Raw genomic sequence first — 15,023 nt, forward strand, 5'->3', positions numbered from 1 at the left:
GCAGCCACCTGGTCCAGTGATTTGACTTCTGCAAAGCACTATAGCAGGAATATGCAAACTGTCGCCCTCCAGCTGTTGCAAAACCAAGTCCCATTACACCTCTGCCTCTGGGTGTCATGCTTGAGGCTGTCAGTCTTGCGATGCGTCAATGGACTTGTAGTTCTGCAACAGCTGGAGGGCCACAGTTTGCATACCCCTGTACTAAAGGGTCGATCTGGTCTCCGCCCAAGATCTATCTTTTGGACGCAAAGTTCTACAAGCTGTAGTCCCACCCTAGGTACACATCGTTGGGGTCTCATGTGACCGTTCTGGAGGATGACTTGGGAAAGTCTGAGTTATTACCTGATAACTCCCTTTCCAGGAATCCTCCAGGATTGGTTTGATTATTTGTGTTTTATTTCAGGCCTTAAGCCTAAGCTGTCCAGTTCATCTTTATACAACTGAGAGGCAGCCATTTTTAACTTAACTGTGCTTGTTTTCCTGTAGGAGGAGGAGGCGCTCTCTCATGTGACTGTCCTGGAGGATTCCTGGAATGAGAGTTATCAGGTAATAACTAGGGATGCACCGAAATGAAAATTCTGGGCCGAAACTGAAAATGCAGGATGCCCTTGGCCGAAAACCGAAAATGACATTTTTCCCCCAAATGATTTTAAAATAGATAGAACAGGGGCATACGACAGAAACAGGCAGCGATGTACACCTGTAGCTAGTATGTAGTAAATGTACTGTGACGGGTTGGCAAGTGGTTCATTTAATTACCAATGATATTTTTATTATGCAGCATGAGGGGGTTAATGTATTGCCACTGCTGGTCACTGATGCATTAGTGACTGACCAGTGGCAGTTATTTAACCCCTTTGTGCTGCATTAGTGCAACCAGTATCAGTGTTAATTAACACTGGTTGCACTGATACTGGTTGCACTAATGCAGCACAAAGGGGTTAACTGCCACTGGCCAGTCACTAATGCATCAGTGACCAGCAGTGGCAATACATTAACCCCCTCATGCTGCATAATACAAATATCATTGGTAGAGTATCATCAGTATAGTATCGCAGGGCTGCTCCACGCTATTTAAACCAGCTGTGCAAGATCAAGTCAGTAAAAGTGACAGAAGACAGCAGCTAATTTCCAAAATAAAAATTGTCTTACAAACAGTTAACTGCTCAAGATTAGTGGAGTTCAGTAAACAGGTAATGGGTTTGTTAAACTTCTAACCTGAACCAACAGTAAATCCTCCAAAAATTAAAAAAAAACCCACGCAGCACACACAGAGCTCAAACTAGCTAAATGGAAGCTGAAATGGTTAACAGCCATGTGTTCCTGCAGCGTCTTTCTTATCAGTGTATCAGGCAATGTACAGCTCAGGGAGATAAAACATAAGCAGTGAGGGGAGAGGAGGCTGATCGGTAACCTGCACAATGCCTGAATACACAGCTATCTGGAACACACTGCAGTCCACCAGCATTCCAATGTGACATTGCTCTAATTCTAGTCATACCTTCTTCTTGCCGTGCAGCTATCTGCTGGTGCTCTCAGTCAAATGTGGCGGGCTGGAGAGGGGCGGGGGAGGAGTGTTTTACTGCATGCTGACTGGCTGTGGATGGAAGGGAGGAGGAGCTCCACATTTTAGCCCGCCCATCCCCGACATCAGAGCTCCGATCTGACAGCTCTGCTGTCTCACTGACTCTCACTGTGCAGGAAGGAGTCACACTGCAGAACGTAGTGCTACACTGTCAGCACACCGCCCCTGAATCCGGGGATAGCAGTGATAGTGGACCTGGCTGGCCAATATCAGCAGCCATACATTTTCGGCATCCTTAACCCCTTATCGGCCGAAACTGGATACTCACATTTTCGGCCGAAATTTCGGTGCACCTCTAGTAATAACTCATACTTTCAGGGTTTTTATTCAAACCTATTGACAGTTCCAAGGAAGGCAAAAGTACATCCAAATCCTGGACCTCAAGGCCTTGACCCACTTTGTGCGGGTACAGAAGTTTTGGATGGACTCCATTCGCATGGTAGTGGCATCCCTTCATTTAGAGGATCTTCTAGTCTATTGATATCAAGGACGCTTACCTTCATATTCCAATATATGTTGGTCATCAGCGATTTTTTTCGCTTTGCCGTGGGCGGTGTTAGCGTTGCTGCGACAGCGTGGGATTGCAGTACTGGGGTACCTGGACGATCTCCTTTTGCGAGCAGAGTCTGCCTTAAAGGACAACCTGGAAATTACTGTGTGAACCTTGCAAGAGTTTGGATGGAAACTAATGCCCCATACACACGTGCAGATTATCTGCAGACTTTTGTCTGCAGACTTACCAAAACCATATAATATGAGGTCAAACCTAAACACTTTCAATTTGTATGCAATCCGGCAGGCCCTTGCACTACATAGAAAAGGTAAGTCTGCAGACAAAAGTCTGCAGATAATCTGCACGTGTGTATGGGGCATGAGTTTCCAGAAATCTGCTCTGGTTCCTTCCACCAAGCTGGACTATATGCGTCTGATCCTGGATTCAACCTCAACCTGGGTGTTTCTTCAGAAGAAAACTGCAGAAGTTGCAGGATGTAACTCGGCTCCTGATGTCCAACAGGCGGCCATCTCTTTGGACTTGCAAGTGTTGGGTCTGATGGTTTCCACCTTCGAAGTGGTTCCGTTTTTGCACAGTTACATAAGAGACCTCTGCAAAGAGAGATTATTGCCAAGTGGGACAAGAATCCACAGTCTCTAGACAATGTGATCCTGTTGAGCCGGGGTATGATAGGGTCCCTGATTTGGTGGCTTCACTCTCTGGCAGGGAAGATCCTTTCTTCCCCTGTACTGGACGGTGGTCACCACAGATGCCAGCCTATCTGAGTGGAGAGGTATCTTGGGTATGGATTGTGCTCAGGGGGTTTAGACTCTGGAGGAGTCCAGATTTCCGATCAATATACTGGAAATTTTGGCGATCAGACTGTATGACCCATTGAACAGATCATTTTCAGGGGAGCCCTGTAGGGATTCAATTTGACAATGCCACGGCCATGTCATATATCAATCACCAAAGGGGACACAAAGAGTGCCCTAGCGGCCTGGGAAGTAGCCAGAATTCTAAAGTGGGCAGAGTGCTTAGTTCCAGCCCTCTCTACTGTGCATATTCCAGGGTGTGGAAAATTGGCAGGCGGATTACCTCAGTCAGCAGGCTTTGGACCAGGGAGAATGGTCGCTTCATCTGGAGGGGTTTCAGCAGCTGCGTCTACAGTGGCGAACTCTCTAGGGCCTGTTGGCTTCTCGTCTCAACAGAAAGGTACAGAGGTTCGTGGCAAGGTCCCGGGATCCTTTGGCCGACGCCACAGAAGCACTGGTGGCCAGTATGATCTGATATACGCCTTTCCCGCTCTAAAACTTCTGCTGAGACTTCCGCGAAGAATTTTACGAAAATAAATTCCGGTCATCCTAGTGGCCCCACACTAGCCTTGCAGATCTAGTACAGCTAGTCGCCAATGTCCCTTGGAGACTTCCTCTCAGAGAGGATCTATAGGCTCAAGGACCAATCTTCCATCCTTCTTTACAGTCACTGGCTTTAACGGCATAGCTATTGAAAGCCAGGTGCTGAAAGATAGAGGAGTTTCTGAATCTGCGTTTCCCACACTGTTGAAAGCTAGAAAATCTACCTCTAGGAAGATTTATCATTGCGCCTGGAAGTCGTACATTGTTTGGTGTGAGTCTCTGGTGGTTTCTCCCAGTTGCTTTTCGGTGGCTCGAATCTTGGCGTTCCTCCAAAGAGGTGTGGATCAGCATCTAGCCTTGGGTACCATCAAGGGCCAGATTTCGGCCTTTGCGATTTTCTTTCAATGCCCTTTGGCTACACATTCTTTGTTTTGCACCTTTGTCCAGGGGGTTCGCCACATGACTCCCCCATTGCAGTCTCTGTTGCGTCCGTGGGACCTCAATTTGGTGCTGTCGGTTCTTCACTAACCGCCTTTCGAAAATATTCGCAAGATTCCTCTGCTTACATTGTCCCAGAAGGTAGCCTTCTTGGTGGCTATTACCTCTGCATGCAGGGTGTGGGAGTTGGCAGCGTCATCTTGTCGTTCACCTTATTTGGTGGTTTACAGGGATAAAAGTGGTGCTTCTCCCCTGCCGGTCATTCCTTCCTAGGGTCGTCTCTGGGTTCTTTTTGAATGAAGACATGGTGTTGCTTTCCCTATGGCCTAAGCACCCTAAAGAGATAGCCCTGCATTCTCTGGATGTGGTTTGGGCGATCAGGGTGTACCTGCCGGCAACCGAGTAGTTTAGGAAGTCTGACTCATTGTTTTTCCCTTAGGAAAGGACCTCGCAAGGGCCTGGCAGCGTCTGCCATGACCATTTCTAGATGGATCAGGCAGACGGTGGTACAGGCCTATTCCATCAAGGGTCAGGTTCCTCCTTTCTCTGTTAAGGTGCATTCTACTCGGGCGCAGAGTGCCTCCTGGGCCTTTTTCCATCAGGCACCAGTGATGCAGGAAGGCGGCCACCTGGTCGTCTGTGCACACTAACAAAATTTTACAAAGTAGATGTGCTGGCATCTGCAGATGCTGCTTTTGCAGGTGGTTTGAGAGGTTTAGTCCTCTGAGGGTGTATGTTATCAGGTGAGCTCCAGTTGTTCTTGGTTGAGCGCCATATTACCTGGTTGGCTATGTTTAGCCTTTTGGTATAATTTTTTTTTTTTTTGCTGTTTTTTTCCATCCCTCATGTTTGACACTGCTTTGGGATATGCCATCGGTCAAGAAGATCTGGAGCAGTGTCAGTCAATGAACAAAAGAGAAAATTTGATTTTTGTCTTACTGTAAAATCCTTTTCTCTGTTCATTGACGGACATAGCACCCACCCATCTATTGTTAGGTTTTATTTCTTCTGACACAGCTTGCAACAAAGCTGAGTGCCTATAGCAGGAAGTGGGAGTATATCCCCTGGGACTGCCCAAAAGGTATGGGAAAGATTTTTTTTCCTGCCTAGTGTCCTACTCCTGTAGGGGGCAGTATACCCCTTGGTAAAGAAGACCTGGAGCTGTGTCCATCGAACATCAGAGAAAAATATTTTACGGTAAGATAAAAATCCAATTATTTCAACGTTGATTCATCCTGGAGTGAACCTTTTAATATGTTTTGTATACTATATGGGAGGGGAACAATTTAAGGATTTTCCCTGATCTGGAATTGAGAGACACCTTTTTGGAGGGGGGAAGGTGTCATGTAAAGCTGTAGCAATGGCTAGATTGGAGAAAGATGCTATTGGGGGGGATGAAGGTTTTAAAATTGGTTGCAAACTGGGTTTGGGCAGTAAAAACTAACTGTGTCCTTTTCTTTGCAGAAGTGCAGTGAAGCTGTTTAGATTGTTTAAAGGATGGCGCCCAGGAACAGCAAAATTCCAAAGAGATACCTAGATGGGGTGAATGTGTGGATCAATGGTGGTCAGAAGAAGACAGCTGAGAGATCAAGAAACCCTCTCCTACCTCCCTTTCTCTCACTTTTTTTTTTCTTCCTATCCTCCTCTGTCTGTCCCTTTACTTCCGTGCTATTGTCCCCTGGGGCTAGTGGTATATATGCTCATCCTGCAGTATTGATGGGGAAATTGCAAGCAGCTGGGGGTTGAGAGCTGGGTGGGCCGGTTGAGGACTATGTTGGTGCACTCCGCTTGGATGCACCAACGGCATCCATGGCACAGCGAGGTGGTAATATCCCTGGTTACCTGACGCAGACATCTTGGGAGGGTCAGTGTGGAGGAAAGGGGCAGGCCCAGGGCTTTCTCTTTTTGTTTTGCTGTCAGACATAAATAGTGGGGCAGGGCTAAGGCACACCAAGTTATGGCTGCCATCTTTAAGTAGGCCAGCTGGAGTGGAGCAGCCCAGTGAGCCTGAACAAAAAAAAGCATAGTGTAAGTTTGACTTAACAAGTAGGCAGCTATAGATGGTGAGCGGATAATTATTTCAGCAGCATTAACACTGGGATGTGTCTGTGCAGAAAGATATAAGGGTGAGAAGAGAATAGACTACAGAGATTAGTTTGCTATTGCACAGATGACAAGTTTGTGATTAAGAGACCTTTTAAAATGTCTGTATGGGAATAGATTATAATAAAGCAACCACAGTACATGTTCACTTTTAATACAATGTGAAATTAAAACCTCTTTAAATGCTTTTACCGTTTTCTGCTCCTGTGGGAAACCATGCATCTCACTTACCCACAAACAATAACTTTCTATTCACATGGGTAGATTCATCAAATAGATTAGATCTACATACTAGCAGGTGTGGTTAGTGAAATAAGAGCACAGGCAAAAATGAATTTTTATAATACAGACTTACCTCTAAAATCCACTTCTTGAAATACATCACGGAACACAGCGATAAATCATAACGTATGGGTTATATAGCCACCTTTAGGTGAAGGACACTGGCAACCAATCAGAATTGATGCCCCCCCCCCTATATAACACCTCCCACACAGGAAGTACCTCAGTTTTGTAGCAAGCAATAAAGACCCCCATAAAAGAGAGGAGGGACCTGTGTCCCGTGATGTACTTCAAGAAATTGCAAAAAAGAGAGCAGGGTCTGAGACTGCTTTATAGGTAACTCACCTCCATCCCTATTCGTACATAAAAAGAGAAAAACCGCCCATGGGACTTTAAATGAGGTGGGTACCGTAGGCAATAAATACTGCATTTTATTTTGTCATACAATACACAGTAGACAGGATCAAACAGCAAAAATACAAAAAAAAAGTATACATATAGGTCCATAACAGTATAAATTACATGTAGGTACATAAACATCTTGAGGCTCAATGCATTTTGTGAGATTCGACTCACTTCAAGAGCAGATGAGTATTTATATAACACAACATAGTATCAAAATACAATGCAGTAGTCATAAAATTTATTTTAAAATCGACCTAAAGGCTCAGGGTACTCACATCGGCTGAGCCAGGATGAGAGACCTGTGCAACCCCCAGGTAGTGGCCACAAACGCCTGATCCGGTAGTTGAAGGAGTGGCGCAAACAAACAGCCCCCAAGGGGGGACATGTGGGAGATAGGTGTGGTATATTGAATGTAGAAGGATATCCCTTGTGCTCCATAGGGGTTTGCTGTAACAAATATATGTGTGTACACAAGAACATGTAAAAATAATAAACTAAGGTCATCTACTACATATAATATAATGGAGTAAAGGAGGTATCTGTGTAATAGACATATAGTAGAGCACAGGCAGGAGTATGGAGCCAGAGATAAAAAAAAAAGATCAAGGATGTATGGTGAACAGATGGAGGCCAGGGAAGTGGAGGAAAAAGAAACAGTAATACCAATAAAGAGTGTGACGTGAAAGAGTGATAAGTGTATGGAGGTGTGAAATCCATAGGGAATAAACGAATATACCAGAGTGAGTGGAAGTCAGCCAAGGCATATAAAATGTGAAGCCAGTGGTGTAGGTTGATTCTCCTAGATGACTGAGTCTGCTATTCCTGGTGTAAAGACCTCCCCTATGTACCCCCAAGGAGGTGTGGAGAGTGCCACGCCTAACGCCACGTGAAGCTGCGAATGAGAGACATGAACAAAAGCCTATGAGCGAGTGTTCTCAGGGGAAAAAAATGGAGCCAAAGCTCCAGTTTCCCCAAGCCTGCAATAGGTGGAACGATCGTGGCCAACGCAATGACATCACTGGGTGACCGTCAAGCGTTGGGCACGGTGCATGGCGTAGATCTAAAGGTGGCCCCCCCGGCCACATAATGAAAAGGAGGACAGCAGGGGATAGAGACCCTCCCCAAATCTCACATCGCAACTCCCGGAGCAAGTTAGTTATTTATTTTTTTTGTCTTCACTTTGCCTTTCACACACTGCTCATACCTAGCATTTTGTTTCACTTTTGGGTGCATTTCCTCCTCTGATCCCTGCATCAGCCCTTGTATTTACACCCTTGTTGCTGTACATTCAATACATATTTATATTTATGATGCAGTTGATTCTTACATTGCTATATCCTACATACAGTGCCTTGCGAAAGTATTCGGCCCCCTTGAACTTTGCAACCTTTTGCCACATTTCAGGCTTCAAACAAAGATATAAAACTAATTGTTTGTGAAGAATCAACAACTGGTGGGACACAATCATGAAGTGGAATGAAATTTATTGGATATTTCAAATAAAAAACTGAAAAATTGGGCGTGCAAAATTATTCAGCCCCTTTCTTTCAGTGCAGCAAACTCTCTCTAGAAGTTCAGTGAGGATCTCTGAATGATCCAATGTTGACCTGAATGACTAATGATGATAAATAGAATCCACCTGTGTAATCAAGTCTCTGTATAAATGCACCTGCACTGTGATAGTTTCAGAGGTCCGTTTAAAGCGCAGAGAGCATCAGGAAGAACAAGGAACACACCAGGCAGGTCCGAGATACTGTTGTGGAGAAGTTTAAAGCCGAATTTGGATACAAAAAGATTTCCCAAGCTTTAAACATCTCAAGGAGCACTGTGCAAGCGATAATATTGAAATGGAAGGAGTATCAGACCACTGCAAATCTACGAAGACCTGGCCGTCCCTCTAAACTTTCAGCTCATACAAGGAGAAAACTGATCAGAGATGCAGCCAAGAGGCCCATGATCACTCTGAGTGAACTGCAGAGATCTACAGCTGAGATGGGAGACTGTCCATAGGACAACAATCAGTCGTATACTGCACAAATCTGGCCTTTATGGAAGAGTGGCAAGAAGAAAGCCATTTCTTAAAGATATCCATAAAAAGTGTTGTTTAAAGTTTGCCACAAGCCACCTGGGAGACAAACCAAACATGTGGAAGAAGGTGCTCCGGTCATATGAAACCAAAATCAAACTTTTTGGCAACAATGCAAAACGTTATGTTTGGCATAAAAGCAACAGCTCATCACCCTGAACACACCATCCCCACTGTCAAACATGGTGGTGGCAGCATCATGGTTTGGGCCTGCTTTTCTTCAGCAGGGACAGGGAAGATGGTTAAAATTGATGGGAAGATGGATGGAGCCAAATACAGGACCATTCTGGAAGAAAACCTGATGGAGTCTGCAAAAGACCTGAGACTGGGACGGAGATTTGTCTTCCAACAAAACAATGATCCAAAACAAAGCAAAATCTACAATGGAGTGGTTCACAAATAACCATATCCAGGTGTTAGAATGGCCAAGTCAAAGTCCAGACCTGAATCCAATCGAGAATCTGTGGAAAGAACTGAAAACTGCTGTTCACAAACGCTCTCCATCCAACCTCACTAAGCTCGAGCTGTTTTGCAAGGAGGATTGGGCAAAAATTTCAGTCTCTCGATGTGCAAAACTGATAGAGACATACCCCAAGTGACTTACAGCTGTAATCGCAGCAAAAGGTGGCGCTACAAAGTATTAACTTAAGGGGGCTGAATAATTTTGCACGCCCAATTTTTCAGTTTTTTATTTGTTAAAAAAGTTTGAAATATCCAATAAATTTCGTTCCACTTCATGATTGTGTCCCACTTGTTGATTCTTCACAAAAAATTACAGTTTTATATCTATGTTTGAAGCCTGAAATGTGGCAAAAGGTCAAAAAGTTCAAGGGGGCCGAATACATTCGCAAGGCACTGTATATTTATTTTAGTCAGTGATCATGGACATCTGGCACCCTACTCTACACACCTACACCATTTTCCTGTCCCTCATCCTCTCCCGGCTGGGTGGTTTTGGGTCCCTTTCCATCAGCTCCAGGTTCAGGCGTTCATGCCACCACTGGAGTTCAGTGTCTCTTCGCTGTCCATGCCCGGCCAACTGGTAAGTATGGGTCCCTGACTTGGGATCCTTTATGGGTTTTGTACCCTGCAGACATCAATAACTAATTTTTGGATTGTTGTTACAATACTATTTCTGCATATGTTTTTTCACAGACATGCATGTGTGCATCCATTTCTGAAGAAGCGAGCAGTTTGCTCGGGAAACGTGTCAAAGTTATTAAGATGCCTGTTTACAACCATGCAACAATACAGTTACTAACTTCAAGCATGTACTATATTTGTGCCTATACTTTTTGACTTGGTTAACATTTTATGTACTATGTTACATGACATTAAAAAAAAAGTGGCCACCTGTGTACGCCTCATCTAAAGTTCCAGGGCAATCTTCCCTTTCTGTATGTACTTCAAGAAATTGATTTTACAGGCAAGTCTGTATTTAAAAATACATAATTCTTTCCATACATCACGGGACACAGAGCCATAAATCAGAACGTATAGGATGTGTCCCAAAGCAATGCATCTGAAAGGGGGGGGGCACCAAAAAAAGGATTACACCACTGCAGCCAAATGCAGGTTCCTCCTGGGTCCCAACATCCACTTGAAAGAAATGAGTGAACATACGCACTGACAACCAGGTTGCGGGCCTTGCAAATCTAAGCCATAGAGGCTTGTTGGCGATGTGCCCAAGAGGCACTTACTCCTCTGGTAGAATGTGCCTTTACATGAAAAGGTGGAACCTTCCCTTCTAAATCATATGCCTGAATAATAACCTGACGAATCTAATGAGAAATCGTAGACTTCGATTCTGCCAATCCTTTCCTGGGCCCTTCTGGCAGCCCAAACAAGCTCTCAGTCTTACCAATCCCAGCTGTTTCCTATAAGTAAAACTTAAGTGCACGCATTACATCAAGAGAATGCAATAACTTTTCCTCCTCTAAGTGAGGATCTGCAAAAAAAGGAAGGTAGTATAATGTCCTGATTCAAATGAAAGGCACCACCTTGAGCAAAAGAAAAAACCTGGGTGTGGATGTAAAATCACCCTATCTTGACGAAATATCAAGAATGGCTCTTTACAAGAAAGAGCTGCTAGTTCTAATATCCTTCTAGCTTAAGTTATCGCAATCAAAAAGACCAGCTTTCTGGTCAAAAGAAACAGGGGTACTTTCCCCAGAGGCTCAAAATTCTGTTTTTTCAAAACTGCCAACACCAAATTTAAGCCCCAAGGACATAATGGTGGCTTTACAGGTGGAAGCAAACGTAACATTCCCCGGACGAAGGTCTGAACAAATGAATGGGAAGCGATTGGTTCCTGGAAGAAAACTGATAAGGCTGAAATCTGCCCTTTGATAGTGCTCAAGGCTAACTTCACATCTACTGCTTGAAGGAAAGCTATAATTCTCCCGATGATATAATTGCGGGAATGCCATTTCCTGGCCTCACACCAGGCAATGTAGGATTTCCAAACTGTAATAAATCTTTCTAGAGACTGGTTTTCTTTTTTTTTTTTTTAGTGTATGTACTTCAGGGCCAGATACACCCTGCTCCTTCAAGATTAAGGCTTCAATCGCCAAGCCGTCAAATTTAGAGACAGTACGGTGAAATATCGGAACTTGAGAGAGTAGGTCTAGATGCAGTGCCAATCTCTGGATTTGTGCAAACCAAACCTTCCTCGGCCATGCCGGAGCTACCAAAATCACTGGTTTCCCCTCTAGCTGGATTCTGCGCAACAGACGCGGTATCAGCTGCACCAGAGGAAAGGCATATATCAGGAAATATTCCCAAGGAGTCACCAAAGCATCTACTCCGACTGCAAGTGGATTCCTGGTCCTAGACACAAATTTCTTCAACTTGCTGTTGAACCTGGATGCCAACAGATCTACGTCTGGTACCCCCCAGCATAGGCAGATTGATTATAAAATCTCAGGGTGTAAGTACCATTCCCCCGGAAACATCTGTCGACGACTCAAAAGTCTGCCTGCCAGTTCTCTATTCCTAGAATAAAAACTGCGGTCAAGCATGGCACAAACTTCTCTGCCCAAGACAGGATGAAGTCCACCTCTTTCTGGGCTGATTGACTCTTTGTGCCTCCTTGATGGTTGATATAAGACACAGTCGTGGCATTGTCAGGTTGTACCCTGACAGGGTGACCCCGAAGCCTGGACGCCCAGAATTTCAAAGCCAGACTGACTGCTCGGATTTCCAAAAGGTTGATGGGGAGACTTTTCTCTACCAAGACCAGTGCCCATGGACAGTGGCTTCTTTCAGAACCGCTTCCCAGCCAGAGAGACTGGCATCTGTAGTGACTAATTTCCAAGTCACTGGAAGAAAGGATTTCCCTTTCTCCAGATTTCTGGTCGACAACCACCAACTTAGACTCTGATGTACTCTTGGTACCAGAGACTGAACCTTTATGGTCCGATCAGACAGAATGTTGTTCTGTAAGGGTCTGGCATGGAATTAGGCATAGGGCATTTCCTCAATTGTGGACACCATCTTCCCCAATAACCTCATGCAAAGACGTATAGAAGGATATCTCAGCCTTACTCCGGACCAAACCTGATCCTTCAGGTCTACGACCTTTCTTGCTGGCAAGAATATATTTGCTTGTGCTGTGTCCACAAGACGACCCAGATATTCCAGACGCTGGACTGGCTGCAATGCTGAATTTACCAAGTTCAGTATAACTGATTCATGCCAACTCTTCTCTTTACTACTATGTGTGCCCTCTGGAGATTTCCCATCATTCTCTGGCAAGGAAACATCATAGGATGCAAAGGGAGTTCTTCGCTTTGGTTCTGACCACAAACTATAACTGCTGGAGATTAAACACGGTCTGATTGACAATGGGCACAACAAACCAAGCAGCCTTTACCAACCTTTTTACCCTACAGCAGTGCCCTTTGCCTGCTTTTATCTGGCCTCTGGGAACTTTTTCATCCACTGAAACCAGTGATGGGGCACTGTTCCTCCTGGTAGCACCAACAATGGGGCACTGTCCCTCCCACTGGCACGATGGGACATTTTTTATTCCCACTGACGTTGGGACCGCTTCTACCCCATGGTACATTCTCCCTCACCCCCGCCTTAGTTTGAAGGCCAGTAAACCGGCACCTGGTTAAGAATGTTTGGAGACCCCCCTAGAAGAACTTACATGTTTGAGGGCACAGCAAACCCCATACTAAAGATGGTATCTACATTTTAAAGTGATACCAACATCTTTTTTTTATTTAGTGAAGAACAATAAATATGTCTATATTTATCTGCTCTGTGCAGTTAGTTTTGCATAGTAGCACAGATCCTCTTCTCGGGGCCCTGTCCGGCACTCCCAGCACCTTTCCTCCTGTTGAGCACCCCCACGGCAAGCAGCTTGCTATGGGGGGTACCCGAGCCAAAACCACAGTTCCCTATGTCCATTCAGACACGGAGCTGCGGCCTACCTGGCCCCTTTCTCTCCTCATTGGCTCACTGACTGATTGGCAGCAGCAGGAGCCAATGATGTGGCAAGTCCCAGGCAGGCAAGACACTTGTGCAACACTGCTGGATCTAGATAGACCTCAGATAAGTATTAGAGGGGATAATGCACACAAGGATTTAATATATATATATTTTTATTTGCACAAAAGATAATCACATTACAAGAACAATGCAATGGCATTAAACAAACAGAAAAGGGAGTGGTGCCCCCATAAAGAGCAAAGAGGCAAAAAACAGTTCATCTACAGGAATAGTAAATCAAATAGTACGTACAGAACTGCATTAACTGTGGGTAAGTATCAAAGCAACAATTGCAGAAATCATACATCCAAGAAGAACAATGAGATCAGGTAGGATTCAAAAAGCATTGAACTTAAGTTAATCGTGTACCCTTGCCGTCAAGGACTCCATCTCCCGAATCTCCGAAACCAGCTTCAAAAAAAGGGGTTTATCAGGGGGGGGGGGGGGGGGATTGTTGTAACAACATAATGGAATAGCCCTCTTAGCTGCCAGGAGGAAAGAAATCAGTTTGGTTGCCGTCTTAGAGATCCTAGGGAACGGTAAGCCCAGCAGGCAATGCAAAGGGTCAAGCGGCAAATCCAAACCCACCGCTGTTTGAAGCATAGCCATCACCATGGACCAGAAAGGTTGTATAAGGGAACATGCCCAAAAAATATGATAAAGGGAGCCCCTCTCCTTCCCACAGCGCCAACATAAGGCGGAGCAGGAGGGATTCATCCTGTGAAGGCGGACCGGGGTCCTATACCAAAACAGGAGAATCTTGAGAGCGGTCTCTCTCTGCGCCACACAATGAGATAATTTGAAAGTGGACGTCCATATTCTATTCCACATAGGCAATGTAATCAGTCGATCCAGTATCCCGGACCACTTGCGCATATAAAAGTGAGGGTCCTCAGTAAGCGAAGCAGCATCCTGTAGGATATTATAAATTGAAGACACCAAATGGCCCTGGTGAGGACCCCGACCACACAGCAATTCAAAGGCCGTGGGTCTCTCCAGGGTAAGTGATGGCGACAATGTCCTAAAGTAATTGCGGATTTGAAGATAAAAATAAAAAGAGTGTTTTGGCAAAGCGAATTTCTCTAGAAGTTTCTCAAAGGTAAAGAAGGAGCGGGACACCGGATGGACCAGATTGCGTAGTTGGAAAAGTGGAGGCTGAGTCCAAGCCCATCGGGAAGCAAAGGATTAAATAGGACCGTGGTGAGGGGGGGGGGCATAGCGAAGAGAGAGAGTATTGGCTCACACATTTGCGCCAAATTCCCATCGTAACCAGCATTGAGTACAGACACATGCCCTTCAGGACACCGTCTGTATGCAAGACTTGCGACCAAAGCATCGAGCATGGATGCACCGAGTAAATCGCCCCTCTCTCAATCTCCGACCACTGGTTGGGGGCCAGCCAGGAAGACCAGGAGGCCACCACCCTGAGGTGGAAGGCATAGTAGTATTTCACAATATCCGGGGCACCCAATCCCCCCTGTCTGAGGGGCGAACAGCCCCGAGGAAGCCGCCCTGTGTGCCTTATTATTCCAAATGAACCGCAAGAAAGACCGTTGTAACATTTTAAGTTGAGGCGTAGGGATTGCCACCGGGAGGGTATCGAACAAATAAAGCAGTTTCGGCAAAAGACATTTTTAAAACATTTATACGGCCTAACAAAGACAGAGTTGTCCATTGCTGGAGGGATATAGATATCTCAAGGAATAGAGGGACAAAATTTGCGGAGTACAGCTGGGGGTGGGAGGGAGTCAAGTTAACCCCCAAATATTTGAGCGA

This window comes from Pelophylax lessonae (genome assembly GCF_965119305.1).
Source record: "Pelophylax lessonae genome assembly, chromosome: 2".
Classification (NCBI taxonomy): Eukaryota; Metazoa; Chordata; class Amphibia; order Anura; family Ranidae; genus Pelophylax; species Pelophylax lessonae.